This window comes from Papaver somniferum, chromosome 2 (assembly GCF_003573695.1).
Source record: "Papaver somniferum cultivar HN1 chromosome 2, ASM357369v1, whole genome shotgun sequence".
In the NCBI taxonomy this organism is placed as follows: Eukaryota; Viridiplantae; Streptophyta; class Magnoliopsida; order Ranunculales; family Papaveraceae; genus Papaver; species Papaver somniferum.
In genome coordinates, this window is record NC_039359.1 from 60,460,820 (window position 1) to 60,480,517 (window position 19,698).

At 35.7% G+C, this 19,698-nt stretch overlaps 1 long non-coding RNA gene across 1 annotated transcript; it reads right to left on the reverse strand.

Annotated features, from left to right (window-relative positions):
• Positions 1-766: 766 nt before the first annotated feature.
• LOC113353378 lies at positions 767-4,632 on the reverse strand. Its single transcript, XR_003361248.1, has 7 exons — positions 4,225-4,632; positions 3,877-4,060; positions 3,628-3,721; positions 2,963-3,036; positions 2,729-2,848; positions 2,489-2,605; positions 767-1,245 (listed from the first exon to the last, which is right to left on the reverse strand). It is a non-coding gene; the product is annotated as an uncharacterized LOC113353378 (long non-coding RNA).
• Positions 4,633-19,698: the final 15,066 nt, after the last annotated feature.

Here is a 19,698-nt window from a genome sequence, read left to right on the forward strand (position 1 = left end):
ATGAAATATATCAAAATCACCAATCACAGCTTTTGAAAAAACCAGTTCTATGATCCAAGCTACTCAAAGACACTCACTTGTAAACTCCCAACCAATCTACCGGTTACTAAGACACAGAGATTCAAAGACCTAAGATACTTCGATTCTTGTTATTAAGTCTTGGAAACTCAAAATAATCCCAGCTCTAAAATCCCTGGATTATCTACCTACGGTGCTTTCTATCTCTGCTTCAGTCTGGGTTTCTGGCTTGATATGCGATATCTATCCTCTTGCGGTTTGTCTGTCCTTATCTTACTTTCCTCTTTATCCATTTTTTTTACTTCTATATATTCTGATTCTAGTAATTGTTAGTCATCTAAGACTTCAAAATTTTCATCGTCTGTTGTGGTCTCTCCGGCTGGACCTTGGATACGTTAGTAATAATTGGTGTCTCTCTGAGTTTGGCCTTGTCGTGGTTTATTTATATGTGAATCTTCCGGTGGGTGAAATGAGCTTCCTAAGTTGGAATTGCCATGGTCTCAAGAAACCAGAGGCAGTCCGTGAACTCAGGGAGATTATCAAACTCAAGTCCCCTGATATAATCTTTCTCTGCGAAACCATGTGTAGTGTCGATACTACGGCTAGAAAATTACGCTCTTTGGGTTATCTTAATTCTAATATCATTCCTTCTATTGGAAAAAAAAAAAAAGAGGGTTAGCCTTAGCCTGGAAAGATGGGTTTGATATGAAAATGATCAATTCTAGCCAGAGAGGCTTCTTTTGCTCCTCCAATTCTATTAAAGCTAACACAGTATGCAATTTGTTTTTTGTGTATGGGGAACCAAATAAAAGTTTGAGAGCTACCAGTTGGAGAAACTTCTTAAACCATGATCTCTCAATTCCTACTATCGTGGTGGGGGATCTAAACTGCATGCTTCAACAACAAGATAAGTGGGGGGAAAGACCAATTACTGATTCTGATACTAAACATTTGGAAAATGTGATGAACCTGTGGGATCTTAGAGACATGCCGTTTTCTGGTCCTGACTTTACATGGAAAAACAAACAAGATGGTGATAACCTAGTAATGGGTAGACTTGATCGTGCAATTGTGAATGGTGTGGGAGACTGCTTTTCCTCGTACACATACCCTCCACCTCCCTCGCTTAAGTTCTGATCATTCTCCCATCTTGGTCTCCCTTATCCCTGGTGTGGAGAACTTGCATAAATCTTACCATTTCTTGTCCATGTGGACAAAGGATCCCACCTGCAAAACGGTTATTGAACAAGCTTGGTCAATCAAAGTGAGGGGCTCAAAGGCCTATCAGTTAAAACAAAAATTGAATCATGCTAAAGAGAAACTAAATCAGTGGAATAAAAATTCTTTTGGAACATAAATTTCTCTTTACATGAAACTAAAGAGCAGATTATTGATGTGCAAACGAAATCTCCCGGGGATACAAGAAAAATTTCTTTGTTACCGACAAATTAACATACTTATACTCTCTTGAGGAAATCCTATGGAAAGACAAGTCCAGAGAAATTTGGTTACAAGAAGGCGATAACAATATGCCATTTTTTCACAAATCTACTATGTTCAGAAGAAAGAGGAACAATATCTCCTGGATTAAAGCTAGAAATGGTACATGGCTAACTACAAGAGAAGCTATTGGAGAGGAATTTATATCATATTTTCAACAACTTTATAGTACCTCTGGCAATGATGGTCAGGATACTATTATTAAAACCATTAAAACAAAAGTCACTCAAGAGGATAATGAGGCCTTGCTGGCTCCATTGTCTGACGAAGAAATTAAAATTGCCGCCTTCCAAATGGGTGCGAAAAAAGCTCCAGGACCAGATGGGTTCACTGGAATTTTCTACCAAACCTACTGGGATGTGGTGGGAGAAAGTGTAACCCAAATGGTCAAGCATTTCTTTGAGTCTGAACACTTGCTTACTCAATTCAATCACACAAACATAGCTTTGGTCCCAAAAAAACCTATGGAAGAGTCAGTGGACCAGTTCAGACCAATTGGTCTTTGTAACTTTACTTACAAAGTTATCTCGAAAACAATGGCAAACAGAATGAAGTCTATGATGGACAGAGTGATCTCACCAAACCAAAGTGCTTTTGTCTCTAAAAGACAAATTGCCGATAATGTAGTGTTAGCTCACGAATTAGTTCACTCTATTAAGCAAAAAAAAAAAAGGAAGGGTGGGTGGGTGGGTTATGCTGCCATAAAATTGGACATGTCCAAGGCCTATGATAGGATTGAATGGTCATTCTTGGCTAAAGTTTTGTCTAAATTGGGGTTTCACCCAAAATGGACAAAGCTTATTGTGAACTGTTTTGATTCAGTCACTTTTTCTATTATCATGAATGGCAGCCCCTTGGGAAAGTTTCACCCGGAAAGAGGACTACGGCAGGGGGATCCCATATCCCCTACTTATACATCATATGTGCAGAAGCACTGTCTGCTTATATCAAACATTTGGAGGAAACTAACCTGATTCATGGCATAAAGTTTGGTTCTGCTTCTCAAATTAGTCATCTGTTGTTCGCTGACGACAGTCTTCTGTTTACAAAAGCAACCATTCCTGATTTTCATGCGATAAAAGGTTACCTGCAAGAGTATTGCAAAGCTAGTGGTCAAGAAATAAACTTTGAGAAATCTGGACTTTTCTTTAGTAAGAAGGTTCATCCAAGACATATAAAGATACTGGCAAAAATCCTAAATATATCTAACCTCACTCTTGGCGAAAAATATTTAGGAGCTCCTATCGCAATCTTAAGGTCTAAAACCAAAACCCATCTGTCTCTCCTAACTGCGGTGCAGAAGAGAATTAGTTGCTGGTTAACTCCATTTCTGTCTCAGGCAGGAAGAACCACGTTAGTTAAACATGTAGGCGAAGCAATGTATCTATACCAAATGGCAATATTTTTGATTCCAAAAAACCTGTGTCAAAAGATTGATACTCACCTAAACAGATACTGGTGGGGAGAAGACCCAGATTCAAGTATTAGGAAGCTCCACCTGATTGCTTGGGAAAATATCTGTAAATCAAAAAATGAAGGAGGGTTGGGATTTAGAAAGTGTGAAGTAAACAATTCGGCGATGATGGCCAGGAGTGTCTGGAGGCTGGTGGAAACCAGGCTCCCTCCTAACCAAAGTACTAAAAGCAAAGTACTTCCCAATGACAGATGTTCTAAATGCTAAATGCACAAAATATGCTTCCTGGGCTTGGAAATGCCTCCACAATACCATGATTAAGATTAAGCCATTTATTTCATGGGTAGTGGGGGAAGGAAATTTCATTGATACTTGGTGTGACAACTGGATCTCCGGAAAAGGGAGTGCCACACCAAAGGCTAACACTGCGCCTGACGTGAACATAAGAGTAAATGATTTCATCATTCAGGAAACTAGAACCTGGGATACGGCAAAACGAAGTGCTGTTTTTGATCAATCTTCAACAAATATGATTGAAAAAATCCCTCTTAGTATTGAGCCCTCTATTGATAGACGGGTGTGGGTTCCATCAAAAGATGGTAACTTCAATACTAAATCTTCCTACTCTACATTAAGTGTAAGTGGGGACTTGTCCAATTCTAATCTATAGAAATCCTTATGGAAACAAAATTTACCTGCTAGGGTGAAGCTATTTGTCTGGAAAGCGCTGAAAGGTGTCATACCAGTAAATGAAATTCTTCATAAGCGTATCCATATATCGGATTTTATCTGCCCAAGATGTAAATGGAAATCAGAATCTATAATGCATTCTCTTGTATCTTATGCTAAACTTGATGCAGTATGGAGAATATTAAATATCCAAAACACGCAATTTCTGAGCTTTACATTTGATAATTGGATTAGATATTGGTTAAGGCTTAAACCTTATGTAGATTCCTCTGATAGAGATGATCTCTTCCCAAAAATTGCCTGCCTGATGTGGTCAATCTGGACAAGCATGAAAAGAAATTGTGCATGAAAAGAAATTGGAGGAACCAGTGGCAATCTTTGCTCGAGCGCAATCAATGTTGTTGAGCAACCCTAAAACCCCAATCTGGAATTGTATCTCTGCAATTACAAATAAACAAACAGATTCTGATTGGGTTGCTCCACCAAGAAATTGGATTAAAATAAATACGGATGGTGCCTGGAATCTAAGTTCTCAAGATGGGGGAATGGGATTCATCATCAGAGATTCCTCTCATGAATTTATCTTTGCTCAATCAACTTACCTTGTTTGTTTTTCAGCAGAGGAAGCAGAGACAAGGGCCATCAGAGATGCTTTAAAATGCACTTGGGAGAAGAAGAAAGACAAGATCATTGTTGAAAGTGATGCGGCAACGATAGTAGAACAAATCAATATGAAGACTTTCTTAGGGGATCAAAGAACTCGCGTTCTCTTTCAAGATATCAAAACCCTAATTACTAAATTTCAATCTGTATCTTTCCTGTATGTTACTCGAACCGCAAATAAAGTAGCTCATGAACCCTAATTACTAAATTTCAATCTGTATCTTTCCTGTATGTTACTCGAACAGCGAATAAAGTAGCTCATGACCTGGCACAGTGGGCTAAAAGTAACAAAAGCCACATGATTTGGTCTGTAGACTCTGTACCACCGGTATGGCTATTGCCTCCACTGTGTGATGACCACGGATTGATAAGGGCTAATGTGTAATCTGTAATCGTTTCCTTATAAAAAGAAAAAGAAAGTAGTGACATGTAGTATACTGTTACTGTTTTCATCGAGTACAACAAATCTATGTATAATTGGTTTCTTTGCTGCTCTAGAGTACATATGAAATTGAATATCATCTCATTTCGCCCTCTAACAACCAAATTCATCAATGTGTGTCCCATTTTGCCCACTCTATAGTCCAAACACAGGAAAGAAAATACTTGAACACGCTCCAACATGAATTCTGTGTTTCCAAACTTTATAGTCATCTCCAAGATGTTGGATTTGAGAAACTGGTCCTTAATTCTTACTTCGTCCATTGCTTCATCAAGGTTTCCAGAGAAACGACTTTTTGTGTATCGACCTCTGGTTATGCAGTTGTCTGACACAAGGCATTAACTAAAATAACAATGAGTAGATGCATGGATTATTTTACTCAATAAATACTTTGAGTGATTTTTAAAGACTTCAACGCATTTCCCCAGTATTGTTTTTATTGGTTGTTTACTTTTAACATTTCTTTCAAAGTTAATGTTACCGATTACAGATTGGTTAAAAGTTCTCTAAAGTTGTGTTACTCGTCGTAAATATGAAAATTCAAAGAGTTTACTATTTTCGAGACTTTAAGTGACTTTTTTATACATATTTGCTTTGATGAAAGTCTTACAAAATATGTAAGATTCTGAAAGTCTTCTGTCTTTTCTCTCTTTGTTCTATTTTATATTTTATTACATGATTAATAATGTCTCCTTGAAATCAAGGAATATTGGATAAACTTCTTTCCTTTCCTCAAAAATAGCGGATCTATTATGTAGTTTTATTATTTTATTTCATAAATGTACAATCTATAAAACCCACACCATAGATGCATCTTATTATATGATATGATTAAAAACTTTTTTATTTTAATTATTTATTGCAGTTCTTTAGCAAAAAAATAATGTTGTATACAACATAACATTTTTTGTTAAAAAATAATAATTGAAGTTGGTATAGTAAGTAAGATATGATAGATTAATTGAAGTTGCTTCAAAAAAAAAGTAAGTTATGATAAACTTTTTATTTGCATCTATCATGTCAAGTTTTTCATACAATTATTTAGATTTTTGCAGATTTCCATGTAAAATCAGTTTTTACAACTATTGACTCTATAAATCTTTGTATGACATTATAAATAAATGAATAATGAATAACCAAATAATTTCTCAAATGAACAATAGAAAAATTCAAATAAATCCACAAAATTAAATGAAAATTAAGTTATTTTCCAATCACTCAAGGATTGTACATAAAAAACCAATTATAGAGAAAATCCATGATAGCGAGTTCTTTTTTTTCTTTTTCTTTTTTGTAAATCATGCATCAAAAAGAAAAATAATTTGCAAGTCATTCATAAATAACAAAATCCTATAGCATACCTAGAAACAAAGAAACAAATCAAAGCACAAAATTGTTTGTAAATGACCTTGGTGATATGAAGACGCCTGGTGCAAAGAATCACAACCAATATTTATATTCCTATGAATCAAACCCTTTAATTAATAAAAATGTACAAAGAATCATAATTACATAACGAGTTTTACATGTTTTCTACTCGACCACGTGCACACCACAAATCTGATTTATGAAATCACTAAATCGCCCTTTCGAAATAATTTAGTAGATATGAGATGGAAAATCAAAGAACGGATTTAAAATCCGTTCAGTTGATCTGCATCACCTGAGAATTTGAAGGGTTTCACTAACTTATTTGAAGTGAAAACCAAAGACATGGCGGAGATCGATGAAAAAGGTTAAGTCTTTAGAGCAATTTGATTTAACAGTCTTATGTGACTGTTCAACAGTAATCAAGACACTAAATGGGGAAATTGCGTGTCCATTGAATTACATAAGTATCGCGAGTAAAATCATTCAATTGGGTGTAGAGTAATTCGAGGCTTCGTTTTGTTGTTTGGTCCAATAATAAAGAGAATTGAACATGGTCGCGAATAGGTTAACTTGTGTTGCAATTGAAAAAGGGTATGAAGTTCTTAAGTGGGTTGATGATGATATTGTTGATAAAGACCAAGCTGGTATATGGTTTTCTCTAAGAGACAAGGAAAAGATTGATCCATATTTCAAATTGCCACCAGATTGGAAAGATACATGTTTCATATGCGGATCAACGGAACATTTTTATAAAAAATGTAACAAACCTGAAGAGGAAGCCCTTTATTGCCCATTTTGTAACTCCAAGGATCACAAGTTTAGTACTGCCCCTGCCATTCAGAGTAACAGGTGCCCAAGACCTATCCAGAAAGAGAAGGAACACCCTTGCAGCTTCTGCAAGTCTGGAAACAATGAATATTTGAGGGAAATTATTAGTTTTGAAAAATTCGGTATTTTTAGGAGATAGAAAATATATAGTCGCATATATTTTGGGATGAAATATCGTATTTATTTTAACACATTTTGTGCAGACCTTTCTTTTTTTCTTCTAATTTTTCACATTTTTATTTTGGAATGATAGGGAAAGTGGAAGGATAGGTAATTGTATATACATGTACATACCATCCTATTTAATCTTAACAAAAATATCATAAAATACTAATACGAAATGTGTGAGATTCAGCGTAACCATATTTTGAGGATATATTAGAGGCCAACTATATTTCACTAGAAGCAATAATTAAATTATATAAACCCTTTTTTTAATCTTATTTTTTATCGAACATTAACACCATACTATATGTAATTTAGTTAGATTCAGGGTTCATCGTGATAGAAGATAAATGTTACAATGTGTGCCGCTATGCCACGGGTTATTTCTAGTAACTCTACATAACTCTGCAAGAATTTGCTAAATTCTTTAAAACTCTCATAAAGTTATTAATTTCGTGACCCTTTTTAAGATATCTACAAATATATAAAAGTATTTATTGAGTAAAACCCTTGTTACTCCACTTCAGAACACAAGTGATCTCTCCACAATTTTTTTTAATAAAACCATACCATCTCCAGTTTGAATGACCCATTCTTTAATCAATTAAGGATATGGTCGGGGAAAAAAAGATAATGCAACACATACCACAGAACAAGCTCTGTTACTAGGAGACTTGTTAATGTTTGTAAGAATTTCAGTCCAACCAAAATACAAAGACATCCACATCTCAACTTCTCTGAAAGAACAAAACAAATAATAACATAAAATTTAATTTGAACTACCATACATATCTGCTTCAGTCAAGCCGAGTACCAACTTAACACCACTTTGTCATGAGAATGAACTGAGTACCCATCGAACTCATCTCGAGTTGCAACGCAAAGATACTCCAACACCTCTATTTGTCTATCTAAAATATTTAATGCATCAGAAATAATACTAGACAGGGTAAGCTTCATTGCCTGATCGTATTTGTGTTGACTTGTAGTTCTTATCCACCAACACCTTAACAACTTTTATGTCTTCAGATGTTGCATCCACTTGCAATATTTTGGAACCAAGTGGATGTACAGATTCAAATGCTCAGGCGTTGCGATCTTCACAATCTCCATTCGAAACAAGTCAGTATTGTATTACTAGCCCCAAGTAGAAGGAGGATGTCTTCGTTGTTGTCAATACGTCTTCAAAATCTTCAGGTCTTCAGAGTAATACTTGTATGTCTCAATATTTCTAGACTTACTAGTCTAACCTAACGAGGTTGACTCTAGTAATCTAATCAAGTGACTTTTGAGTTTTTGTACTAAAATATGACAACCAACCTTGACATACCAACGCTTGGTGGGTTCAACCGAGCAATGCTCTAACAATCTCCCCTTTTGTAAATTTCAGTGACAAAACTCTAATACACATGGAGAATACACGAATTAAAAGATAAATATATTGTATTACATAACAACCTCTTAACTCATTCTTCATACGCTTGATTCCAAGTTTCAACAGTACAATAACATTCCTATATTCAAAAATAAATGTCGTTGGTGACACATTTGAATAACAAAAGCTTTACATCCCCCTAAATAAAAGCTAAGTAGATATTCAACCTGAACATCTTTGTTATTCCCTTTTTTAGTATGTAATACTACACAACATGATGATATGTTTCTCCTTTCTCAATGATTGTAAATTATAATATACTCCATATATTTCTCCCCCTTTTTGTCATAAAATGACAAAGAAACGAAAAAAAAATACATAAGCAAAACGAAAGGATCTTACAAGGTTCATAAGAACTCATACAACATATAAGAGTTAAGCACAAAGGTTTAACATGTCATTTGAGATAAGAAGTTCAATGAAAAACCACAAAAGTAATTAGCTTGACTCTTACCAAGGAAACGATTCACCGAAGCAATTTTCCTTTTGATTTGATGTTTAGACTAAGATCAGAATTAACTTAGTTATTTATTAGGATCCAATTATTCATGAATAATTATACATCATTTAGACAAGACAAAAGTAGGTTAGATAACTAGTTTTCTTATCAAGTAACCAATTAGACTTGAATAATCTTACCTCGTTTTGATAAGTCGAAACTAAGGTCAGAATTAACTTAGTTTTTCTTATCAGGAATCAATTTGACTAAAGCAATTGAACCTCCTTTTGTTAAGCAAAAATAAATATCAGAGTTGACTTAGTTTTCTTTACCGAAATGAATTGTAACATAACAATTGTACCGTATTTCGTTAAACAAAAGAAAGAATATGCAATTAAAATCAGCTTTTATTAATAGAAAAATGATTAAAAAATCATAAATCATGAATAAAGCGTTACCTCGATTTTTTATATAAATAAATCTTACCTCAGTTTTTATCAAAATTATTCCCTCGATTTCCACCACCACGTACCCCACAAAGATATAACGTTTAAACACCAGTTTAAAATAGAATTCTCCCCCGGTTTGTTGTTATTCCTTGCAAGACAAAATAATATCAAACGAGACAACCTTTACCAGAGAAAGGTCAACAAGGTCTTAGATATTACATGCCAATGTAAAAAGCTAAAACTGATACTTATATGTATACTAAATACACAACTTATGAAACATAAAGTGATATTAGTATGATCATGACTTCAACAGATGAGTTTAATCAATATTTACTTATGATTATTTGATAAAGCAACCTGATGTGATTTTTTGATTGAGTTGTAGTAAGTTCGTTGAGACTTGTGAAAGCAAAAGATTTTAGATTTAATGAAATTTAAAAACAAACAAAACTTAATTCAAGATTATTAGGAATAACCAAGACACTGATTCCACTATCACACATGAATAAATTATGGCAAATAATCCAAAACTCTAATTATCTTTTAAGTCCCTTATTTCTTAATTCACAATTAATCAAACATATTCTCAAATTTTAGTTGTATTCCCCAAGCATAGACTATAAATTGATTAAACAAAGTATAATCTATCAAATTGAATCACAAGTAATTAAGAAAATTGTGTAAACATTTAAAAACTCTGCAAGAGCAGTGATTGAGTAAATTATAATTAAAAATTAGAGAGAATGAAATAGTTACCCATTATTCATGCGTGAATAGCTTCCTCATTGCCTCGGTTGTGGGAGAATTAGCTCATCATCATGTTGGAAACACATTCAAAATTCATTTTTATTGTTCAAAGGGTGTTTGCAAAGATGAAATGGAGAAAAACTATTAAAAACCGGGTTTGCAACAGTTATAAGTGTTACAAACTGAAAAGAACGATAGAACAGTACTGTCGCTGATTCTCGACCCTCGCCTGTGTGTCGTTTCCACTGTTGAAAAACGACTATCTTGTATGGTCTGTTCTTCGCGTTCTTCAGATGAGTAGCAGCAGAAAAGTATTTCTGGTGGTTCTGATTATCGCCTCTGTCTTCTCCAAAACTCTCCCCAAACTCTCTGTGCCCCCTCTACTGACCCTCAACGACTTATATAACCTCACTGCGCCGAAATCTCCCATCATAACTGCAAATAATCTTCCATTACTCGGCTTTGAAGACAAATATTCTCGGGAATATTTTCTTCCCAGATTTAACTCCACATGCTGTTTTCTCGTGACATAAGACACCCAACACGTTGAGTCATCATCCAGAAGTGGTATAACATGGAGCAGGCACAATAAAATCTCTCGATCACACACATAGAACTCGGAATGGACTGACTAAAACTCGTGGCACTCTGTTTCCTTCTCTCGGTTTATCTAAACAAATTCAACCGAACCAAAGGCCTTTACCAAGCCTGATAAGCCCAATCAAGTCTTCCCCTGCAGACCCAGCCATTGAGTCTCGCTAAATCATCCCAAAACTCGAACCAGAAATTTGTTCTTCTTTTCCCGCAATTTTTCGAATTCAAATGAAGAAGAAGGGTGGCCCCCTAACCGTTTTCTCTAATATACGTTTTATATCTCTATTGGAAACCTCTATTTGACCACTAGTCTGTGGATGATACGAGGTAGCTACCTTATGTGTAATACCATATTTCTTCATCAAAAGCCTAAAATGTCCATTACAAAAGTGCCACCCTCCGTCACTAATTATAACTCGCGGTGTACCAAAACGTGTAAGTATATTATTTTTCAAGAACTCAATCACAACCCTATGGTCATTGGTTTTACACGCAACTGCCTCAATCCACTTAGATACATAGTCTACAGCGACAAGGATGTAAAGGTTACCAAAAGAATTAGGAAACGAACTCATAAAGTCAATACCCCACACATCAAAGACCTCAACAACTAAAATAGGGTTCAAGGGAATCATGTTCCTACGGGAAATGGTTCCTAACTTCTGGCAACGCTCACAAGTAACACAGTGACTATGGGAGTCTTTTGGGGGGTTCAACACAAGACTCCCACTGTTGGGATTTTTCAGCGACAGCTCCTAAGAAGGTAAAAGCATCATCATCACTTTTACTAGTGAACTCACCAGCGCACATAGACTCAACCATGGCTTTGGTTGAATAGTCTAAACCATCATAAATAATCTCTACGAGTTTCATCTTATCAAATCCATGGTGAGGACACTGGGATAGGAGATCATTGAATCTCTCTAAGAACCTATAAAGAGACTCTCCCTCCTGTTGCACACTAGCACTAATTTTCTGCCTAACAGACGCAGTTTTATGCTTAGGGTAGAATTTCATATAGAAAGCAACAATAAGTTCCTGCCATGTTTCAATGGATTCAGATGGTAGGTTGTTCAGCCAGGTCTTGGCTTTATCTCTCAAGGAAAAGGGAAACATCTTAAGTTTCAAGACTTCATCAGTAAGGTCTTTTATTCTAATTTTCCCGCAAATTTCCTCAAATTCCTTAATATGAAAATAAGGGCTCTCATCATCTTTTACTAAGAATATAGGGATCATCTGAAGAATACTAGGTTTTATCTCGAAATTAGCCGTAGTGGCTGGAAATTTAATGCACGAAGCTCGGGTGGACCTAGTTGGGAATATGTAATCTTTCAAAGTTGCCATTGCTGGCACAACTGAAGTACTAGGGGTATTTTCCTCACAAAGAGAAAGATTCTCAAAACTGAAGTTTCCAAAAACAGGGCTCTCAAAAGAAGAGTCTTCGATCTCCCCGCCTTCACAAGAAGAACTACTAGGTTTATCACTAATCAAACGACCTAGAGTGTTTCTTTTCCAATCCCGCTCTTTAATAACCTTGGGTATACACTAGAAAAACAAAAGAAAAAGAAAGAAATCCTAAATGGAAGGGAAGTTCTATGCAAACACAAAGCAGTCTGACTCCACCAAAGCAAACCTAAAAATTTATAGGAAACAAAAAGCATGATGGCTCCACTTAGATTGTTTCTAGACCAGCTTCTAATCCTTCGAAAGGGAATCCTTTACAATTTAAGCAAACCCCTGTGGAATCAATCTGAGTTAAAGTAAGTTGAATCGAGAAGAGGGAAGCTCAGTGGAGCTTTGATACCCAAGGCCTCACCGGCGCTACAAGGCGACGTATTCAACTCGCAGAAACCATCATGAACTTTGAAGCATGCTTAAAAGAGTAACCAATATTTTTCGAATGACTTTCCTATTAAGCTCGTTACCCTATAGGTCTCGTTCTATTCAAATTTTAGGCTTAGGTTCGCGTTTGGTTTCGTTTTCCTAAGGCGGGAAAGAAGGGAACGGTGATGAAATCCGAACCCTTATCTTGTATGGCCAGTCCTTGCCCTTTACTAGGAAATTAAAGCATCTGTTTTCAAATCCTCAACATATATGCAAACGAAGGAATACAGTAACTCGCTGACAGGGGATTGGCGAGTGTTTCGACAAACTTACCTCCCGTACCAGACGGGGGATGAATCGCTGAAGTCGACTCGGGCCACGACTCCGATGTCATGTACGAACCCGATGGGCCGAGGAAATATCGTAATCGCCGTCCTTCTCTGCAAACAATTGATATTTAAACTACCCTTCCGTAGGGTTTTTAAAAAAAAAGTTCCAAAGTCCACAGTCCAGAGTCCAAAAATAAAATGCAAAACAAAAAGATAATCTAAAAAAAATTCTCAAAAAAAATAAATTCTCTATCTCTTTTTTTTAATTAATTTTTATTCTCCTTTTCTTTCGCTCCTTTCGCTTTGCTTTTACTCCAAATCTTTAAATATTCACCAAAAGCTTTGGCAAATTTTTATTTTGCTCCAAACTCCAAAATCTGTAAGGAAAAGACAAAAACCCAAAAACGTAAAGAAGAACAAATAAAATAAAAATGAAAACAAATAAAAACCTAAAAAAAAAATCTAAAAACTCTAGCCTAAAGACAAGTCCGCGTCGGCGGCGCCAAAAATTGATGTGATTTTTTGATTGAGTTGTAATAAAAAGTTCGTTGAGACTTGTGAAAGCAAAGGATTTTAGATTTAATGAAATTTAAAAACAAACAAAACTTAATTCAAGATTATTAGGAATAACCAAGACACTGATTCCACTATCACACATGAATAAATTATGGCAAATAATCCAAAACTCTAATTATCTTTTAAGTCACTTATTTCTTAATTCATAATTAATCAAACATATCCTCAAATATTAGTTGTATTCCCCAAGCATAGACTATCAATTGATTAAACAAAGTATAATCTATCAAATTGAATCACAAGTAATTAAGAAAATTATGTAAACATTTAAAAACTCTGCAAGAGCAGTGATTGAGTAAATTATAATTAAAAATTAGAGAGAATGAAATAGTTACCCATTATTCATGCGTGAATAGCTTCCTCATTGCCTCGGTTGTGGGAGAATTAACTCATCATCATGTTGGAAACACACTCAAAATTCATTTTTATTGTTCAAAGGGTGTTTACAAAGATGAAATGGAGAAAAACTATTAAAAATCGGGTTTGCAACAGTTATAAGTGTTACAAACTGAAAAGAACGATAGAACAGTACTGTCGCTGATTCTCGACCCTCGCCTGTGTGTCGTTTCCACTGTTGAAAAACGACTGTCTTGTATGGTGTGTTCTTCGCGTTCTTCAAATGAGTAGCAGCAGAAAAGTATTTCTGGTGGTTCTGATTATCGCCTCTGTCTTCTCCAAAACTCTCCCCAAACTCTTCGTGCCCCCTCTACTGACCCTCAACGACTTATATAACCTCACTGCGCCGAAATCTCCCATCATAACTGCAAATAATCTTCCATTACTCGACTTTGAAGACAAATATTCTCGGGAATATTTTCTTCCCGGATTTAACTCCACATGCTGTTTTCTCGTGACATAAGACACCCAACACGTTGAGTCATCATCCAGAAGTGGTATAACATGGAGCAGGCACAATAAAATCTCTCGATCACACACATAGAACTCGGAATGGACTGACTAAAACCCGTGGCACTCTGTTTCCTTCTCTCGGTTTATCTAAACAAATTCAACCGAACCAAAGGCCTTTACCAAGCCTGATAATCCCAATCAAGTCTTCCCCTGCAGACCCAGCCATTGACTCTCGCTAAATCATCCCAAAACTCGAACCAGAAATTTGTTCTTCTGCTGGCCATTACTTCCCACAGTTTTTCGAATTCAAATGAAGAAGAAGGGTGGCCCCCTAACCAGAGTAGGGGTGCCGATAGAAAATGGGTGATGTGGATGAATTTGGGCTACACATATCCATGGTGCTCCTTAGCCAAATCTGGGGTCCGTATAGCAAATGTCCTCCGGGGTGCCCGAGCAACTTTTCGAGCCGAATTTTCCAAAAATGTTTATTTCCCAAAAATACCTACAAATACAAAAAACACCATAATAAGTACGAAATCGAGTACCAACAATACAGAAAATTGAGGACAACTTAGACACAAAAATGTGTCTATCACAACCTTCTTTCAAAATTTTTTTTGATAAAGCAACCCAATATGTTAGATCAGAAACCTAATATATCAAAAAGTCATAAAAGCGTAAGAGATATACATATTATGAGATTCGAACATTAGGGTTTGTTAAAACCCAAACAAAATCTCATAAATCGAAAGCAAAGAGATAATTAATCAATCAGATCAACCAATACGATTGTAACTATCAAAAGAATGACCCAAAGGATTTAAAAATAAAAACTTAATCGTTCATATTATTGATAGTTTGAATAAACTTTACACAAATACTGACGTGAATCAGCAATTGATTAGTTTATTCTATAAAAAACATAATAAACCTCTTAATTTTTTTTGAATTTTTCAGTTTTCTTTGGAGCAAGATCCACAAAACCTAAAGAATTCCAATCTTCTTCAATAACTACCAATCTAGATCCAAAACTTAAAAGGTTGTCATTAGCATCCTTTACTTCCCTTCACAAATCCTCTACCATGTTCCAGACTTCACATAAAATTAGGTCTAATTTTAGTGAGAGATTCTCGAGATGATTATCATTAAGAGACGACATATCACCACAAGGAACATCATTGCTTAGATCTGGAGCAGGATCTCAATCACCATCAGACGATTCTATAGGATTTCTCTTTGTGAGAATTATAACTAGAGTTAGACATTTTGTCAACACTCCGTGAAACAAAAAGTTACTTTCACTCCTCTATTTCATAGGAAGATAATATATTTTTTATAATGTAATAAAATTACATTAACCGAAAAATAGTTATTCAACAGTATTTTCAAAAGAAATTTCGAAAATAATTTGCATATTTATACAAACATCCTTATCACTCATCGAAAATAAATGATAGGGATACATCATTACAATAACTAGGTTAAGTTATTATGAGACTAATTTTTCTTTTTTTTAAAACAACTTTATTTATAAAGAACGAGCAAAATAAAGTTTTTACAAGAAGCTGGTTGGGAGTCTCGCAACAAGCTAAGCTCCCACACCTTTTTGAATAACAATACCTAACCTATGAAAAAGAGACCTTCCTACATTGTCATTTAAATCATGATTCGACAAAAAATTCCTAAGTCTCTTCATAAAAACCACAGCCTCATCACTAATTTCGCCTAAAGTGGTAAAAGCAAACACACAGAATCCATAACCAAGAGAAGTGCATTTATCCAAGTACTTCATACATTTACGAGTAATTGCTCTAGAGATGGCTTGACCTGGTGTAAAATTATGAGTGCCACCACCTTCGACGGCGAGACCCATGTAATGTCAAAGCACGTGTCACGACCGTTCTCCAAATTATATACAAGAATATCCACCGGTCTCAAATTAGAGTCATTGGCTGACTGGAATCCCAAGGAAACTTCTTTACGAGCTGCAACTCCACATTTGAAACAGATGTCGGATAGTACGTCTCGAACTAAGTAGTGCCTGAACTTGATCCCATCATCGCTTGCACAATGCAATGCATGGTTTCCAAAAGCATCCATAAAAGTTCCGGAGCTGAGACAAGGACTATTTTCTTCAAAAAGCGGTACACCTAGCCGGTAACATAAAATGGATCCAAATTATCTCGGCCCCATACACTTATTTAGCCCACCAATAGGTATAGCTAGCAGATAATCCTGAGCATGAGCAGTTTTATTACATTGCCACAGTATTGAATCTCTCTCAGTCATCATAAACTTCTCAGGTATCTCTTTCACCACAGCTTCAAAGTATGGTACCGCTAGTGTTATCATAGAATTGGGGGCGGTTTCATAAAAGCTGTGATTAGAAGAGGGTAAGCCACATACCTGAAAGTAGTCACAAATAACTTGTTGTGGGAGTAAACAGGTCTCAGGAACAATTGTGTTGGTGAGGATACTTCTCTATAGGTTTAAATTCTGAAGTTGTGATGCCAAGTAGCAATAATGGATAATGTCAGACATGATGTAGACACCTAGGCCACCGTGTTTGATCGGCAAGGTAGTAATACGTTGTTGTAGAAGGCCAAAACCAGAACCATCTCCAGTAATTAACTGCCTTAGATACTGCAACAAGTGAGTATCATACCTAACTTTTGCTTGTTGCAGGGCTTGTGGGTTGGTGGTGCGCATAGTGAAATACAACCTGGAAACTCTGGTACAGTTGCGTAACAAAAGAAGTTCACTTTGAGGGTCCTTTAGTTTCCTGATGCTATCCATTAAACTGATTGTCTTCTCAACCCTGCATTGCACAATTTCATCACAAAACTTTAAATCCAAGCTCACGGGAGCTCCTAGCAATTTAACCCCCAATGATGGTATGCTGATGTTGTTGGGAAAAACACCTTCCACAAAACCTCTAGGATCAGGTGTGGGCCAAAACAATTTTGTTTTGCTGATGTTTAAATACAAACCCCTAAATTGACCCTCACATTGTATAATATTTAGGGCTTTAGATACTTCGATTGTGTGACCCACTATAGTACCATCATCCAGGTACCATGTGTGCAAGTCAAGAGTGCATTGAGAAGCTATTTTCTTAACCAATGGATGCATAGCCAAGGAAAAGAGTAAAGGACCAAGGGGATCCCCATGTTGTACACCTTGAGATGATAACAATGTGAAATTGTTATAATACAATTTTGCAGGTCTAATGTAATAGAATTCCACCCACTTAGAGATAGCTAGACACTGAATTCTCACCTCTTTGATGATAGTTGATCTGTCAACGAAGTTGAACGCATTATAAAAATCTATTAGCAAGATAAACATGTCTGCTTGGTGTCATTTGTTCTCCAAGAGTCTATTAATTGAGTGTAGGATGCTTTCTTCGCTGCAAGGAATTCCAACTCCAAATTGGTGGTCTCCCAAGTAAACAGACAACTCTTTGCAAACTGAGGATGCAGCTAGCTTGGAAACTAATCGTCTCCAAATAGTACCCGCTGCAATGGGCCTAATACCACCTCCAGGTTTCAATAATGGAGTTAATGGAGAACTTGCAATGAATTCACCCAACGCAGCAGGACATTGACCATCAAGCAACAAGCTAACAACTCCAGTAATGAAAAGTAAAATATCTTCCGCGACTTCTGCTGCAAGGCCACTTATTGCATCCAAAAGATGTTAAGTATCTTTTCTTTAGAAATCGTTGCTTTCTCACATATTTCCTCAACCCAAGAACTCCTTATTCCTGAACATTTGAGTTCTTTTCGTAGACCCCATATTGTAGGGTGGATCTCGAAAGATATGAAAGATCTCCCTCCAAGCCAGATATGAAAGATATCAAGATATTATCTCCACCCTTCAAAGATATGTTAAAGGGTGGAGATAATATCTTGATATCTTTAAATCAGGGTATCTATGTACCCCACTCGATTCCTCTTTGTATTAATTGAAGAACTCTTTGATTCAGTTTTGCCAGATGGATGTAAGCCCCTTTCTGAATTGTTCATGCAATTATGTGACTAATCGAGACATTGTTTCTTATGGTGTCCCCATTTTTTACGTTGGAAACAAGGTGCTGATATATTCTGCTAACAAGCCTTAGGTTTGATAAAGTTATCCAACCTTTTCCTTGAGTGTCTCTTTGGCTTGCTAGAGACGTATTGGGTTGATTTAAAGGAGTATTCACAAGTATCCTCAGTTTAGAATTTTTTACTTTTATTTTCCTAATTTCATATTGACAACTATCAACATTATTGGGAAGTTTAGAGACACGTTTCTTAGTGATAGTTCGGATTTTACAAGTCTCTTATTCAGCTCTTCCTTGTCACTAAGATAACTTAAGATTGTTTGATCAAGCAATGATTTTATCCTTTCGATCTTTTTTGATGATATTATCTTGAAAAAGAAGTTTTTGTGAAATATCCTCAGGAACGAACTCATATTGTGTATCTAATATTGATCACGAATCAAGTTTGTAGATCTCTGCAATGGTTACAACATATTCTGTCTTATATTCTTGATTATTCTTATTAGGATAGTAGTCAAGAGTTGCAGTATATGCATTCCTCTTCCATTGAATATACTTAGTAGGAAAATCTGGAGGGATATGACCAAAGCCTTGACATTTGTAGCATTGAGGAATATTGTCATCGTCATTCCATTTATCTTTCTTTTAGGTGACAGGAGTTTGATCCTTGGATGATACAAGAAAACTTCTCTTTCGTTGTCTCAATTTTTTTTTTTTTAAATTGTTGAGTAACTAGACATAAATTATGTTTTGATTCAGCTTCCTCTTCATCATCTATAGCGACTTGATTTTTGGAGTTTTCAGGACTTGAAGTCAATGAACTTGAAGTGGCTTTGAACGATGTGCACGTGTATTTTTCCCTATTAGACATAAAATCTTGATCAAAGATCTTTAATTTTCCGACAAGTGTGCTTGTTGATAAGGAGGAAATATCATTAGCTTCGATATAACATGTTTCTTAGACTCGTATCTGTATGGTAACGATCTGAGAATCTTGCGTATTATATCTTTTTAAGAAATAGTCTTTCAAAGAGAGAAAGAAGCATTTACAATCTCAAATAACTTAACATGAAACTCTTTAAAAGTATAATTATCATCCTATCTTTCCTAAAAGAGATTACGAAAACCTCGATAACAGAAAAAGAAGGTCAGGATTCACGAACTATCAAGGTAAAGATAGTCGGACCTGGCATCACGAATCCCCAAATGAAGTCTTTTAGTCATACACTTAATTATGTTTCATAGAGGAAACCTAGGTCTATAGAAGGTGATTCTAGAATCAACTAAGACACAAAGTGTCAGGGATTTATTTTT